Raw genomic sequence first — 17,690 nt, forward strand, 5'->3', positions numbered from 1 at the left:
AGAGGTGCTGATGGGCAGATCTTGATACCTTTGCTTTGCTGAATCCAGCTACATACTTACCATACAGACATGGGAGTGGTATCGAACTTCTCTTCTAACTCTCTGCATGAAAGCGATAAAAAGCGTATTTCCCAAAATGTCAAAATACTCTTAAATTTGGGTTATTGAAGAATTGTGACCAAGATATGTAATGAGCAGGACTTTCTTACAGTTCAGGAATAATCTTGTCAGGGCTCTTTAGTGGACAAACTAATGGCAACAATGTTTCTAAATGACCTCAAACGTATCTTTCGCATTTCTGTCTTGTCACTGACATATACGCTGATACTAATATATGTATCAGAGTGACAAAGCAGATTTCACTACATGCTCTCAATTTTTACAAGATTTGGTCACATAAGCAAATTTTAGCTGCTGTAAATTGTGTATATTGCACATCTTCACTTTTCTGGATCAACACTTTTTTCTCTACGGTACTGTATTCAATCTACTAAAGTCGCAGGGACTTCTTTTGCAATATCACACACCCGTCAGCTTTTGTGACAAGTTGCCAAACTTTCACATGGAAGTTACAGAAAGCTAGATTGGTCATCACTGCTATGACTGCATCCGATCAAGAATCCAGTCTTACGTTTATTCTGGTTCATGTAACATTGAACACAGACACTAATCTCACATTGCCAAACCTGTGTCCTCACCGAACACACACAGGTGCACCATCACACACACAAAGGGCAAGCTATAAAAATATCCAAGTGTCACCCACTCTGTGGCTGAAGGTTGTGTTACTATGGTAACACTGTAACCAACAGAAAGTGTGTGTAAGTGTGTGCTTAGATCCAGGAGCAGAAACCCAGCAGAGGTCAATCAGTGTCACAACAGCAGGGATGTTTAAAATCCAGCTCAACTTCCATTTTTCTGCATGACGGGAAGGTTTACACCATACAACTAATTCTGTGCATGGTAACAAATTTTTTACATTATTAGTATGTCAGAATGACATATTCAGGAGGTAACCATGTGTAAGCCAGAGAGCCTAGGGACTACCTCATCTTCTGAATGCATTTCCAGCAACAGACTCAAAATAAGCTGTTTTTTAATGTAGTTTTAGAAAACATGAGAGTCTAACTATGGTGGGCTCAAATTTTGCATTGCCTGCTGAACATCAACTGATGTGTATCCAATGTACATAGTGTCATGGAACATTTAAGGCTGTCTCAATTCAATTTGTTCCTGCAACCCCATATAAACTCACACAAAGTGACCCCAATGATGAATGCTAACAGCACTAACTTGATCCAAGGGCTGCGAATGGGAATGAAAAGCAGATGGGGTGCGGGGCAGAGTTTCATTACAGCAAACAAAGTAATACAGGGGAAAACTCTCTCCCTCTTGAACATTTTTATTTAGCTTCCATGATAATGGCCCCCCTTGACTTAATCATGCTGTCCTATTTGCACCCCCCTTGTCCAGCTCTATGCTCCTCTCTTTCACTCTCCCTAATGGCCTTGTGCAGAAGACAGTCAGCCACACTAATAACAGTGTATCACTCTCCCATGGAAGCCTTGCACTCCACACTGTTAACTTTAAAAAAAAGGTCCAGTGTGTAGGATTTAGTGACATCTAGCGGTGAAATTGCAGTTTGCAACCATTTGAATACCGCTCGCCTCACCCTCCCTTTCCAAGCATGTAGGAGAAACTACGGTGGCAGCGAAAAACGCGAAAGGTCCTATTTAGAGCCAGTGTTTGGTTTGTCCGTTCTGGGCTACTGTAAAAACATGGCGGTGCAACCCCGAACTTCGTGGAAGGGGACCCGCTCCCTCTGTAGAAAAAAACCCGGCTCATTTTAAGGTAATGAAAACACAACGATTCTTATTTTCAGGTGATTATACACTAATGACAACATACTTATAAATATTAGATTCCATTTCTGCCAATAGCTCCTTCTAAATGTTACATACTAGAGCTTAAACCACAGCTAAAAGTGCTCTTGAAATGTTTGTTTTTGTTTGGGCAGGGAAACTGCGTTTTTAATTAGAGTAAAGGCACTGTGGAACACAAGTAGAATAGGGCAAGGGTTATCTTGCACCCAACCAACAGCCTGTAAATTAGGCCAACAATGACAAGGGTCAAGGGAGGAATTCTGCAAAACTTCAGTCCAATGGATACCACATTGTAATCATTGCAAATGATATCACATATTAATGTGATTAATGATTGGGGGAAATATTTATATAACTGTATACTATATGTCCTTTACGTCGGTGTGCACGCATGAGGGGGAGAGAAGGTTTTATGTCTCGTAGATTTAAAATGAGAAAGCCTGGAGACTTTGGAGCTCTTTATTTTGTGTTTGTTAGAGTCTCAGTGAGCAGTTAGTGCTACTGTAAGGCCAGATTTCCAACCTGTCAATCAATGCCTTCCCTGCAGTGGGTGTGGCTTGTGAATTGTCTCCAGCCTCTCCTCATTGGTCTCAAGCTGGCAGGAGGGGCGTGTCTGTGCACTGCCAGCGGCTGACGTGGTGCAGTGCAGAAAGCCTTTTAGTAAGCTCTCTCTTTCCTCCTCCCCTTACTTTTTTTTTTCCAAACTTGAAATTTGGAGGACACAGTGGGATGGGAGAAGGGGAGCTACTCTACACACATGCTCACACAGGCATGAATGATCTACATGCCACACAGACACTGATTGTGTGCGAGGTATGAAACTAACTTTTTCAACAGTTGCACGTCGTGGTTATGTTCAGAATTTCACCAGAGGATTTAATTTGTCAACCACAGAAGTACTTTCAAGTTCTGGCAACGAGAAATGAGCCATCTGACTGGTGGATGATGTACACAAGGTAGTTTAATACATGCTGCTTACACATACAGAAGCCCAGCACTGTATAAACTGCTATGCACCCACAGACTTAAATAATAATCAATGCAGCAACAAAGCAGTGAAGTCTTTAATAAAATACACATCTTATGAAACGACTGACTCTAGACACTAATGGTGTACCCGCTCTTTCTTCCACACATACACACTTATCTTGCAGCCTCACGATCCTAGGCCGTCTCCTGTTCACACTGCTAAGATATTCTGTCTCTCGTGTCTTCTTTCTTTTCTTTGCGACACCTGTAGTTCGGTTGGATTTCTGACATATTAAGTACCACAAGAAATACCTTAAATTCTTGATATTCTACTGCAATTTTTCGTTAGATATTCAAGAGCACAATCTTGCGACACAATCTCCAGTGGAACACCAGAGAGGCGGATTGTCATTGTAGACACATCCTATGTAAGAGCGTTGTGACCTTTTGTGTGCTTTACCTGGAAGTGTTGCTGCTCTGGTTTCCACTGGGGCTAGTCCTGAGCTAGCAAATCGCAGCCTTTTACACCAAAAACTGACATGACACCAACATGGAAAATTGCTTTTACAGGTAAAGGTGCATGTGGGGCTTAAGTCTGATCAGCCTCTCATTTCTGTCTTTCCCTCTCATTACTCTCATGCAGTGTCACTCAATTGTCTCTTCCTCTGTATCACTCTGTCTCTCTCAGACATCACACGCACTCTCTCTTACAGTGTTGATTTCATGCTCCCTCTCCTTCTGTCCCTATGTAACTCTTCAGCTCTCTAATTGTCTCCTTCCCTCCATCACGATCCCTCTCAGCCCCACCTACAGGTGATGAGCTCATCTCTGTGGTTGCCTTAGTCACCTAACAACACGCCTGAGATGCCGGCGGAGGCACAGCGGAGAGAGGATCTGAACCGAAAAGTCTGGAACAAAGCACAGCGTAGATGGTGGTGATGTCATCACTGAGCCAAGCTGAGCACGACAGGCCGTGATGACAACAACCTCCGTCCTCCAACCCGTGATGACTCATTCCAGTGTTTCACCAAGAGAATGGACAGTCATTATATAGCTCGGGATTGGATGTGGAAGTGTTACGTGGAGTCAGGAAATGCTAGACGTTCTTGATGAATGTGAAAAACAAAAACTTGTTGAAACCCACCACAGGTCAGCTAGTGCGACTCTGAAAATAACAGCCCCAGGAATAAATAGGTGTGAGCATAAGACAGACACACAAATATATAGTACCAATAAATGTATGCTTTGGTCTCACATGCCTAAATAAACCCTAAACAAGTAGTGAAAGTAAAAAAAAAAAAAAAAAAAGGAACATGGGCTTATGGTTCACTGTAATACACTGCTATAAAACAAACCACAAGCCCATTATCAACAGCCAGGGTTTGAGCAAGAGTGTGCCACTGCGACAACGACCACTTTAAAACATGAAATGTCCCATTACTTCAACCTCTGTGCCCAAATTCCCCATAAAAATCAAGGGCATGATCAATGCTGTTAGCATGTTTCAGATCTTTTAGATTTTATAAGCTGTGTGAACATATTTTGTGAGTTAGCCAAACTACAAAATGAACTGTTGGCTGTTATCTGGTAAACCTGCATCACAAGCCTGTTACCAGTACTTGTTTTTGCTGTTAACAAAAGAGTGATCAGTCCATTGGTTCATAAACAATATAGCGTTAGCTTGCGCATGTCATTTTCTAGCAACAGCAAGACAGCTACGCAACAGCTGTTGGACAGCTAACGCTAGCAGATAGAAAACAATAATTGAAATCCCTCAGTTGTACATCACGTTACTATTTTTTAACTTTAATTAGGATCTTTGGACATTCAGAGCTGAGGAACAGCTTTTCCTGTCAGTCTGTGAAACTGTAACATTAGCTAATGTAACGTTAGCTAAGCAGCTAAAGAGGAGACTGAGAGCTGTCAACAGGATGAATTTCGATGTTGTCTGACTTACCAGCAGTTTGTCATTATTACCCTAAGTGGAAACTGCATAGCAGTCATCACTTAATATAATGACACTTTTAGAATAATGAAAAAAGTAATTTTATCAGTTATCACTAAATGTGAACTACAGCAAATTGCTCTGGTTTTCTAGACACAGATCAACTTTGAAGTTGACTGCAAGTAAAATACTGATAAAAGTATTTGTCAGTGGCAAAGCTGAGCACAGATGAAAGCAGGATACCCTATTTTTCATCCACGATTTTATAATGTCTTAGAAATTCTCATTTCTTTAGTGTAACTGAATTCACTAAAATTAATTATACATCTAACATTATATGTCTAATATTAAAAAAACCCAACTATTTTTCTATTATTATTTTGTAGCACTAACCGGGTGTAGAGCTTTTGCAGTATTGTTAATTGTAAGAAAAGGACTAATTGGCCAGTTTGACGCCCTCTCAGGCCACCCTGGCTTAAACACTGGACAGCGATAACATTAGCCACAAACACACCACATATACTTTCTCCCACAGAATAAAAAAAACAAAAAAAACAAAAAAACAAAACAGGAATACCTGCCACCTGCTCACTTTAATGAATCAAAAACAAACAATTTCTCAGTGTTTTACTGTCAATCTTCTGCTCCAGGTTAATTCCAGTTTGCAGTCAGAAACTGTGTCATACAATTTCATTAATTCTTGCTAGCATGATTGACACATGCAACATCTGGCGGCATGATGACTGTCAACAATCAGCTCTCACACGTCATTTAAACAAATGATACTAGACTATATTGCACTCTCTTCGCTGTCAGACCATACCAATGGTTTCTATTTAAATGAATTTGACAAGATTGAGTCTTGTTTGTTTTCCATCATCTGACTACAGTAAACACAAAAGACGCATCTAGGAACAAATAGAGAGAATCACCTCACAGCTGGATGTTTTGGCTATGACATTCTAAGAGTTCACAGTACACTGAAAAACACTGCATGGTTGGACAAGACTGGAAAAACAGGCAATTCAATGAGGGTAATTTATTGCCACTTCTTCAAAAATAATAGCTGCCAAACTCCTCACTGTAAATAAACCAAATGATTTTAGGCTGTACATAAAATCCCTCTTCACTAACATGTTCTCTTTCTCTCCCTACTGCCATCACAGTGTAGTGATGATGGAACAATCACTGATGTTATGGACCACAAGGTAGGGTGGTGACATCTGTGCATTTCTCTAATCTCTTGAGCAATACTGAGAATAACAATTTCCCAAAACAATATCTAAAAACTGACTTAATCTAGCATCTGTCAAACTATAAAAACAATTCAGTAATGTTGTCCTATATAACCAAAACACTGGACAATATGCATTTTAATTTTAAATTGTCATCCTTTACATTCATCACTTCTTTCTAGTACACTGACTTGGTAACAGTCTATTTGTTAGAACAAGCAAAGAAATGTTCATAATCCAAAACATGATTAATTTTATTTAGGCAGGTTAATTGCATATGTTAATTTCTTATACATTAATAACACCTATTTTTGACTGTATTTCCTACACTGTTCTGCAAAAAAGCTTGGCTACACAATAGGCTAAGCAACCGTCTGTGTGTGTGTGTGTGTGAGATTTGAAATATGACCGTTTACTTTCATCAAAAGAAACCCTTTGATTGTTCAGCCACCAATAAAAATGAGCCGGTTGTCATTCCAAATTATATAACATTATCTGTGATTTGGCAGATCACAAGTGGAAACCATGTGAAGAACAAACATGAGCCACATTTTTATTCACATGGAAAGAGCAAGAGAGCATGGCTTAGTGAGCGAAGCCAAGTTTATACCCAGAGGAATAGCTGGTAACGGGTATAACAAGGGGGGTTGACTGCACTGTGATCAAAATCACTTACATCTTTTACGGATTGGGCTCCACTGTTGATCAAGGAACGTTTAGAAATGCAACATAATAGGTCATCCCAGGTATGAAGCGAATGTCGTTTAATGACCAAGATCTTTCATCAGACACACAGTACCACAGCTTTACTTAGAAAAGCAGTAAATGTAACACTAAATGCCTTTCAGTGAGTTGGCCCACCTGTAGGGACTGAGTGTGTAGACCTGTCAGAGGTCTGAGGCTGTATACTGGTAAACAGGTGCACTGAATTACAGCATAGTAAATCTGTGCCAGGGGGTGCTTATCATAACCAGCAATATGTAAGATATGAAATGCTACTTTAAATCTCAACCTACGTACTATCACAGTCAATATCTAGCTAATTGTAACTGGCATTGGGAGCCAGCTTTCCCTGAGTGCCTCCTTTCTTGGAAATGTCATGGTCAGGTGTTACTTTTTCCTTGCTCATCATTTGTATGTTGTTTATGAAAGACTCAAAATCAAATCATAATTATGTCCATGCGCAATACAGAATACAATTACAGGCCAATAAATGCCAGATGTATGATATGTAGGGTATGTACAAATACCAAGTACACCAGTGCTATCCTTTTCTAAACTTTAAAATTTGTATACCTCACTGCACAGAACTCATTGGAATCATTTTTGATGTAAGGTAACGTGAGGCCAGGGACTGCTATGGTACCAGAAACTACAGTTGGCAGCAGTCTGACTAAATGAGTGTAACTAATAAGAGGAAACATTGAATCTTATAATAACATTGACAAATAAACTGTATTTAATGTGGATTGGTCAAATCATGGCCAATACCAAAGATGCTTAATAAGGTCAGTATCAGCACAATTGTCTCTTGATAGTGTTTAGTACTACTGTAGGAGTATATGCCCAAATTATGTCAAATCCCCAAAAAGCAATAAGCCAAATTATGTAGGGCTTGAATAGAATGCACTCAGGTCTGATGGAGACATACGACTCCCAACTTACTGAAAAGTTAGTGCGTTTACAGTTACTGAAGAAACTTCATGACATGGACTCCCAATAATAAACCTATGACACATTACTGTATATGATGTTTACTGTTATATGACACAATGGCAGAAGAAACTAGAAAATTAGGCAGCAGATGTTATACATTTGGCCTACATTTTAAAAGCAAGCAGAATTCCCCTGTTTGAAATATAGCACTGGAGTATTTGACTGTATAATAATGGCATATGCTATGTTTGACCCTCATCCTGTATCTGTCTTGTTCAGCTCTCTTGTCAGCGACTTCACTAAAGCTATCTTATGCAGAGCAGGAACAACATGAAGGATGCAACGCAATGACATAAATCAAACAACCACTATCCCTCCAATAGGTTTTACTGGGTGCACGGAGGACACGTCTTCCCCTGGTTAAAGCAGAGTGTGTTGACACTGAGGAGTGCGGCACACAGACCGCCTACAGTCCGGGGCACTGGGCTCATAACCAAAGTTGATATAGTCTGAATAGAAAGAACCACGCCTGACTTTTTACAGCAGTTACAAGCCTACTGCAACGACAGGATATAAGTCAGGTCCTATGCTACAGCACTGTGTGTCTGTCTGCATGCAGTAAGAGCCGCGGTCTCGGAGGGGAGGAGGCATCACCAGGGGTAACGTTACGCCTACATCACAGAGTCGCACAAATCAAAGTCTATAAACAACGTCGGACTCCAAAAGTTGCACTCAAACCTCCGTACCGCGGAATCTGAGCGGGTACACCGGCGGCGGTGCGGAGTTTAACGGCCGTTTCCACCGGCCAACCCGAGATGTGACAGAGGGGCGCAGAAAAACACTCTCCCCAAATATTCCCCCTCTCGCCATCGACGTAACAACATGTCGGCAAAGGACGGCCATGTTTTGCTGGTTATGTCGACACGGGGAGGAGGAAAAGTAGACACGATGTTTCTCCTCTCTGCGTTCTCCCACCACGGTCACAACGTATCAAAGTGAAACTTAAACACGGGGGGGGGGGGACGTCCAAATAACAACTTGGCGGACACATTGTCTCAGCAAGCAGGTGTAAACGGCAGGGGCAGACAAAGTTCATGCGGCTAGACAAGTTAAAATATTTATACAGAGGCGTGTGGGTGTTTGGGAGCCACGCGAAGGCAGGGGAAACCAAGAGAGGCACAAAATAACAACTACACGCAGTTTTAACTTGAAGGACTTTAGGGGGAGGGGGGGCGTTTGAAAAGCAGAGGAAGAGTTTATCTATTTCTTACCTGCCCACCGTTTTGGCGCGATGCTCAGGTAGTGCAGTACAATCCCAAAGCGACTGCTGAGCGAAGAAATAAGCCAAATGTGTTTTAAACACTCTCACGGCGGTCCAATAACCGAGCAGACAACAGGCGACAGGAAAGAAAAAATTGGCGATCACAAGGAGGATCTACGCCAAAAGCCACATGATCGCCGACGTCAGAGTACGTATTTGCATGCCGTACCGGAGCGCCGGTCTCTGTCCACAGCGGGTCCATAGTGTTATGGCCGTGAAAAGTTAAGAAACAGGCTGAGGAAAGTGAAACAACTCTTTCTCCAGACGGCAGGAGCAGTGCTGGTGGCTCCATGAAGCATGCCTGCTGGTGTAAAAATGAATGAACAGCGTCTTGTTGCCGTCAAGTTGTCCCTGTGCTGATGTCTGCCTGCCTCTTGCTTGGAGCTAATTGAATATTAAAGTATCAGAGGGGGGCGTTTGTTACCCCAAAGGTCCCACCCTCCCTCTTTCACTCCGCCTACTCCTCTTTCTCTCTCCTCCATCTGACAGTATGCATGTGCATGTGAGGTGTGCAGTTGCTGCAGTGCTTTCTCAACTGGAGGCTGCTCTGCAGTGGAGAAACTGCATACATCCCCGCCTTTCATCACACGCAGGAAACATACTCACATCTGGATCCACAAAGGTTAGTCAGAGGTCAACTGATACTCAAGTTATATTGGAGAGAGAGACTGCTCTGAAGTGACACAGACAGCTCAGTGAGCTCCCACACAACAGTGACCTCCACTGGATCCACTTAAGAATTGATTCTGACCTTGGCCCATGCATGCATCACATCCCTCATGTGGCGACGGTGGAGTCATGTACAAAATTTGTACTGCAGTGATGCCTCCGGTATTCACAAAACTTGTGTCATTCATGAATAGAAAATATTATCAGATCACAGAGACAAGGGTTATTTTAATAACCTGTTTTCATTTGGTTTCAATTGGTTCAATTACAGCGCAGTGACCCTGGACTTGGATGGTATTTATTCTGTTGCTCAGGGACACTTCAGCACCGTGGAGGTTTGCTGCCATGTGGCCTGAACTTTGGCTGCAGTCTTGGGATGACACAGTCTTTCTCTAGTCCTTAGGGGATAAGCAAATGCACCAATATTGCTTTGCAAATACAGACATGTCACTTTAAAACAACAAATTCACTGATTTCTCTTAGTTTCTGAGGCAGTGATTTGTTTTCTGGAGATGCAAGGTTTCAAGAGTACAAAGCAGGACTGTTTTATCTTAAAGAGGATCTTCACTAATTTAGTATTGCACATCCATAAAGTTGGGGAACCTTTTAGAAACAGATTTTAAAAAAGTTGTTTAGATCAGTGCTGCAGAGGCTGAGATATGCTGACTTTTAGTCCCTACAAAAACACTGGATCCTACAATTCCCATGATGCAAATCAGTAGCGTCTTTTGTTAGATCCTCCCTGCCTGGTAAATGTCTTGCCTCAGTTTATAACGCAGGGTTGCCTGATGACATCATGTGAGTTAAACTGACCTTGATGTGTAAAATTGCCCCTTTAAGTTCAGTTGGATCCAAAATCACAAGAATTATACATTCTACTGTATCTGTATATAGGCCTTTAAAGCATAACTTGGGCCTTTTGTGTCAAGTTTGTATGTTTTCCCAGTGGTTGTTTCCTCTGGGTGGAGCGGTTTCAGCCAACACCAAAAGACATGCATGTCAGGTCTTAAGAATACTCCTGGCCCTGAGAACTGGAGTCGGCCCCCTGCCCCTGTGCTGCTCCTAAATAATTAGGATGCATCAAATGCAGGTGATAAACTAAAATAGAGTATAATGAACTGATTTGTTGATTGAAGTGAATACCATTTGTGTATATTTTTCCCCAATAAAACACTGGAATGCTCTAAGCAGGTTCCACAGACATGTTGGTGCCAGTGACGTCAAATAATGCAGTTTGTACCATTGAACCTATTACACAAAGCCTGCTTCTCTGTGTGTCATTGTTAATAATGTGTCTGTGTGTGTCTATGTAAAGTCACTAGTGTGTTACTTATACATATAACCTAAACAGACGGCCATTGGGTGAATTCAAGCAAAAATGTAAGTTTCCTAATTGATTTCCCCAAGTCTAATGGCAGTATAGAGAGCTGGTCATATCATTACACCAGGGTTTCTAAGCTTTAAGGTAATAGAGATAACTGAGACATCACTCATGCAAAAGGTAGTGCAGATGAAATGTATGAATATGTTGCATAAACTGTTGTACTTTTGTACTGTCTAGGCTAATGTAATTAATCTGGTTTGTTCAGTTCAAAACTGAACTAAACAGAGTACACAGTCATCTGCTCTGCAATGTCTCTATTATTGAATTAATATTAGCAGAGTTAGCCATCTCTGGCTGCTGGGAGGTTTGGGTTCATTTGAAATGGTGACTTTAGCTGGATTGGTATTTCAATTTTGACCACAAATCACTTTTAAAATGAAGAACGGTTCCAAGGTTAGGAATACCAGCTGCTTATCACAATATCCAGTGGCAGAGAAATTGTTGTTTGTGCAATAACAGCATGCCTTTTAGCCATTATTTATCTAATATTGCTTGTTCAGTTTGTGATTGACCAAATGTAGTGTAGCTATCCCTGATCCCTGAAGTCAAACTGAATATATTGTTGTTGATAATCTGCTTGAGTATTTTTAATGCTGTTACTTGCTCTTAGACCAGAACGTCAAGACAAATTCCCCTCGCTGGATGAAAACAAATATAAAAAGGAAAGCTGATAAATTGCATGTCTCCAACGATAATATGAATGGAAAATGCTGAAACATCAGAACATAGTTAAGATCAAGAGCAGTGAATTTCTCCAACCTTGTTTTGAAGGACTGTTTTACCTCCAGAATGCTTCACTATGTTGATTGAATTTTTCACGTCTCTTTTGGTCCTGCGTTGAAACCTTATTAACATTCAGGTCTCTTTTTTAGTGACCAAAAAAAAAAAAAGATAAGAAAGCGTAGTGTCTCTGATGAAGTTGTCCACCTGTCTGCTCTGATCCTCTCCCACAAAAGTCCTTCACAAGCTATTTGAATGAGTTAAGGTGATAAAGTTATCTCTTAAAGTTAGATGTCAGTTCACTGATGTTTCTCCTGCTAGTTTAATCGTTCCTTGCAGTGGTTTAATTGAGTCTTGATACCTTATCTCCAATAAATGGTTTTGATCCACAAAGGCATCTGCTTAGATGATCACACAATCAGGGCTCAGTAGAACACAGTTTACTGAACGTAGACCAATCTTCTTCTCCTTTTAAAAAGGTACACCATATGTGATTTTCTTTCACAGATAGGTGAAAGCAATTGAGTTGACAAGTCACAAGCCTTCTTAGTCTCCAGCAGAGAGGTTTTCTTGCCAGTCTGTGAACCTGTCCATCCAAACTCAGGCCAGACAGATCAGAGGACCCTACTCCCTACTGGACCAGTGAAAGCCAACATGGTTGAGACTACTTAGGACAACCCCCCCACAGCTGAGGGTCAGATTTCAGCTCCACAGATCAGAGCAACCATATACAATTTTGTCAGAACACTTTACATGACTTGAACATGTGCATTGTTCTGAAAATATCAAATGTAGCAAAGTAGTCTGTATGTGTGCACAGTGCTGTTTCAGTCATGGTCCAATATTTTGCTGACTGAGGGATGCTGGCAGCATTATTACACCTGCAAACACAAAGGTATGACAAAACCTATTTGTGTCTTATAAAATAATAAAAAGGCAAGCAATGTAAAAGCTGTGTGTTCACCAATTTTTGCCCCCATTTCACACTGGCTTTCATACTAATCCTGAAGAGTGGGCAATAGTGAAAACAGAAACAACACCAGGACTCAGTGTTATACTCGAAATATTGCAATAATTATAACATTTAAGACAGAGTATGGAAGACCATTTTTCTTTTTGTCCACATATTGCAATCAGTGTTTCTACTTTACAAAGTAAGAAAAAAACATAAAAGAAGGCTTGAAAGAACAAAACCACAAGGACAAGATGTGCCAGTACACAAATGATTGAAGTTACACTGTGTACTGTGGAGACTTGTTTTGGAAACGTACAAATCCCCTTCAGTTTCTACATAGACAATGTTAGGTGACATGGCATCTTGGGCACTTTCAAGGCTTGGATGGGTATGAAACTCTCCAGGTTAGATCATTAATGCAAAAGATGAACAGCTGTGTTAGAAATGATCTGGTTCTTTGATAAAAAGTCAAAGATACAAGCCTATGTAAATAAAAAATGGTAAAGAGAGTAATTAGCTGAGGTGCATTTTTGTATGAAACATCACCATCACAAGTTTAAAATTACGTGTGTACGCTGCCAACTGCGAGCCAAAGCTTAAGTTTATGTTTTGTAGAGACCTGAGAATACATTCAGCAGCATAAATCAGTTCACTCTCAGATTCTGGGTCAGTTTTGGATGACAATGGCACACTGTTTTGTTCTGATTCGCACCAGATTTACTGTAATACAAATAGGCTACTTTAAATTTCCTTAATGAAAATTACTTACAGTGAATTCTGTATAAAAACAAACTCTTTGAATCATAATCATAAATGGAATCATAATCTTTTCATTTCAAATGGGTGACAATTTTCAGTTGCTCCACTGCCATTTCTCACCCCACTTTTATTATCACAGACTGTGAATTCTGTATCAAGAGCAAAAGAGCATGACCTTTTCTGAGGATAAATGTGATTCAAATAAGAGGTCACTAGATGGTGCCAAGTGGCTGTATAATCACTCCTGTGTAGACTTCCTTAACCTCCTATATGGGACTGGTTGTATGCTTGTTATTTGAAGTGCATATACAGTGGAAGTGCTACAACTTTCAGTGCATATATATATATATATATATATATATATATATATATATATATACACCATCTTTGAACAGACTCATAACCACTGTCACTGAAGGTATTTCATATAATTTACAGTATGTCTTTACAACAGTCTTCAACCACTATGTTTGCTTTGGTAAAAAAAAAGAATAGCACTGTATGGTAATATTCACTTATTACTTTACTTACTAACATGGCAGATTCTGACAGGATTAGAATCACCAGAGGAACTGGAAAGGTGAAACAACTTCGAGAATAAGAGAGAGAGAGAGAGAGAGAGAGAGAGAGAGAGAGAGGCAGGTAGAAGTAAAGAAGGTGGTCACAATAGTTTATGAGGAGTTAAAAGTGTCAGTGTGTGGTCAGCAGGAAGTTGGCTTGGCCCATAGTAGATGGCATGCGCGTGAACATACAGGGAATTCCTGACTTGGACAACCTCTCCTCTCCTTTCCTTTTCTCTCCATTTATTTGTCCCCAGGATGTTATCAGTTCAGGACTTTCCGTTTGTTCATTTGTTGATTTATTTATTTAGTTATTTAGTTTGTCCATCATGTGATTTTTCTTTTAGACACTGCTGATTTCTAGTTGACTGTTAGCTAAACCCCTCCTGCGAACCGTGAATGTTTAGCAACTTTAACTTTGTGTTTTTTGTCCAAGTATGTTTTTCCATTGAAAGCATCTAAATGGGCTTGGAACAAAGGAATTGGAAAAGGAATCGGATTTTACATTTTTCTTTATAATACGGTACAACACTAGAGCTAACTAGCTCTATCCTACATAAACAATGCTGTCATCAGCGTCCTCATCCTCTAGCTTTTGCCTGTGATCTGTTAGCTTAAGCCTCAGTCTTTTTTGCAGTCAGATGGTGTAAAGTTAGCATGTTGTATGTAGCTAACAAATGCATATTTAAGAACCCTTTTCAGGGTTTTCCATTTTCAAATGACGCAGCTGGAAACACTGAAAAGTCAGCTGAAGACAGAGTTTTAAACCAGCTCAAAGAGTTCATGTTAACCGGCTAGCTAGCTAAATCGGATAAAAATCTGCTAGTGCTGGTGAGAATGAGAAGTCTGTCTCTATCTGAAACATTCTCTTGTTAGAAACCTGCCACAGTTACTGTAACTGTGTATGTGTCGAACATGCAAATGGCCCTATCTAGAGCCAGTGTTTGGTTTGTCCGTTCTGGGCTACTGTAGAAACATGATGGTGCAACATTGCAGCCTCCGTGGAAGGGGACCCGCTCCCTCTGTAGATAAAATGTTGAGATTGCACTATGTAATCGAGATGCTGTAGTTCAAATGAGTTTTGGCGAGTTTGCATTTGTGAACGTGTGTGTGTGTGTGTGTGTGTCTGCAGGTTGTACATGTACTTCCCAGTGAGCAGTTTTGGCCCATTCAGACAGTAGACAGTTGGAATGTAGTCAAGAAGCTGTTTGGTAACGATGCATTCACAGACAGCTCATCCAGTGGGGGTTTATAAATCCTGTTATCACTGCTGCAACCTCAAACCGACTTCCCTTCCCACGTTCAGATTCATCCATGACACAACCATGATACAGCAAATGAAGAGGAGGAGAAAGAAAGACTGGGAAAACTGTAGGGAGGGAAGAAGAGCAACAGGAGAGAAGGAGAGGAGAAGCAATGAGAGAAGAGAGGATTAGCATCAAGGACCCCGATACAAATGATTGCGACTTTTCTATTTATGCACTGTATGTGCATGTCAAGGAGCTCAAGGAGAATTGAGTACAGCAGACTACATTTTTGGTAAAAGACTGTAGCACAAACCCTCTCTCAGTCACAAGAGAGGAGCACTTAATTAAGTCCAGGGATTCTGGAGGTCAATTAAGTTCACTTTGCTGGTAGATTTAGTAAATACACAGAATCCCTGAAGGCTAGTTTTACAGAAAAGGATCAAGCCTTGTGTTGGATTAAGTTATTTTACAGTGGAGTTCTTTTTAAACAATAGTGAAAATGGTCTTGTTGGCTCAGGTGAGGAGCTTGAATCCAACTCTTGGCTCATCTCTCTACTGTGCACTGTTCAAAGGAGCAGTGTTTCTCAGATGATTTCCTTGGATAGCAAAATGATTTCATATAATGTGAGAATATACAAATACATTATTACATAGTGTTTTTATCCCATGTCCTTCCATTAACTTGATGAAGAAAATGTGTAACCTGAAAATCCTTACAAGAAACCAGATCACTGTTCTTCCTCTTCTCCCACTCCCTCTGCTCCTACCTCTCTTCCGTCTTTGACTCTTTCTTTGATTTTAGATCTACGTAATTCTTTTGTTTTGCAAGACAAAAACAGGCATTCTTTCTAATTGAGCAAGGCAGCAGCACAATGCACAAAGCTTGGCACTATTAAGTTTTCTCAAGGGACACGAAAATAGGAAGAGGTCCATTTACCAGACGGTTCATCACCCCATTTCCATTTCTGTGAAACACTTATCCTTGTGGTTTAGGGTATGGTCACTTCACAAAACCATGATATGAAAATATTTACCACAATGACATAAATTGGGAAGAGATTCTTTGAAATTGCATCCTCTTTCTGGCATGATGCAAGAACATGTGTGTGTCTGTCTGTGCCACCTCTGTGTGTTATAGTAAAGTTTCTCAGGGTCTGACAGAGCTACCACTGTAATCATCAAACACACACATGGTTACAATTCAGCCATATGGCTTCAAGTAACAGAAGGAGAGAGTGAAGTTAGAGAGAGAGGTAAGTAGAGGGAGGTGAAGAGGAGAGGAGAGAAAGAGAAAAATAAAGAGGTAGAGTTGAAGACATTGGAGTTGAGATGGAAAGATAAAGTGAAATAGGCAGAGGAGGACAAGCAGAGAACAAAAATAAGAAGACGGAAGTTCGAGAGAAAATAGGGCCAGCTGAACCTCAAGATGAAGCTCTGGATGTAATGGTCAATCTTCTTTCCAACCCTAACCTAAGATCATGAGATCTGGGTAGTGACCAAAAGATTGAGATCGCGGATTCAAGCGGCCAAAATGAATTTCCGTCACAGAGTTCACCCTTAAGGTGGGAGTATGCTCGAAACAAATTAATTAGGTTGATGTCATCCCACCATGTCAGAAGACAAAAGTCTTCATAGCTGTTTAGAACAGCCACACTCAAAGGTTGCGTGAAAAGCCTGCGTTCACAGAGAGACACGTCTTTCCTGATAGGAATTCATAGGCGTTGCTTTTGTTTGTAGATCTGAAAAGTTGTGTGAAGAATGAAAAAAGAGAGCTTGAGAGTTCAAATCGTGCCTGCTTTCTCACCTCCACACATCTGACTAATCGCTGTATGAAGTGGGCATGAATGTTGGATTGTCAGTTTCAGAAAGTTACAGAAATTGTTGGACGCAGTCCCGCTGATTCTGACATCACAAAGGTGTGGCTGGAGGGGTTTTCAGACACAGTGTGGATTAGTGCCACATCAGCAGAAATGCAGACACTGTACATGATTGTTGGTGAAGGTGAAGCTCTTGGTTTACCAGTTGATCTATGTTCCAACCCTCACCTATAGTCATGCGCTTCGGAAAACTAAAAGACTGCAGATATAAAGACCAAAATGAAGGTGGCTAGGCTCACCCTTAGAGATAGGGCTAGAAGATTAGATATTCGGAGGGAGCTTGGAGTAGAACCGCTGCTTCTTTGTGTAGAAAGGAGCCAGTTGAGGTGATTTGGGCTTCCGATTAGGATGAATCCTGGACACCCCCCCCTTGGAGGTATTCCAGAGACGTCGAACTGGGAGGAGACCCTGCAGCAGACCGTGCTGGAAGTATTACATATCTCATAAGGCCTGGGAACATCTAAGGGTCCCCCTGGAAGAACTGTAGAACATGGCTAGAGAGAAGAACAT

General features: G+C 40.8%; 1 protein-coding gene across 2 annotated transcripts in view; it reads right to left on the bottom strand.

Moving 5' to 3' along the window:
* zhx2a (zinc fingers and homeoboxes 2a) overlaps window positions 1–9,369 on the bottom strand; it is a 29,821-nt gene extending 20,452 nt beyond the window's left edge. For both annotated transcript variants that reach the window (XM_044206677.1, XM_044206676.1), the window contains exon 1: window positions 8,960–9,369. The gene's annotated coding sequence lies outside the window, so the exon portion shown is untranslated. The remainder of the gene's footprint in view (window positions 1–8,959) is intronic.
* Between the last annotated feature and the right edge of the window lie 8,321 nt (window positions 9,370–17,690).

Source organism: Siniperca chuatsi, linkage group LG9 (genome assembly GCF_020085105.1).
Source record: "Siniperca chuatsi isolate FFG_IHB_CAS linkage group LG9, ASM2008510v1, whole genome shotgun sequence".
Lineage (NCBI taxonomy): Eukaryota > Metazoa > Chordata > Actinopteri > Centrarchiformes > Sinipercidae > Siniperca > Siniperca chuatsi.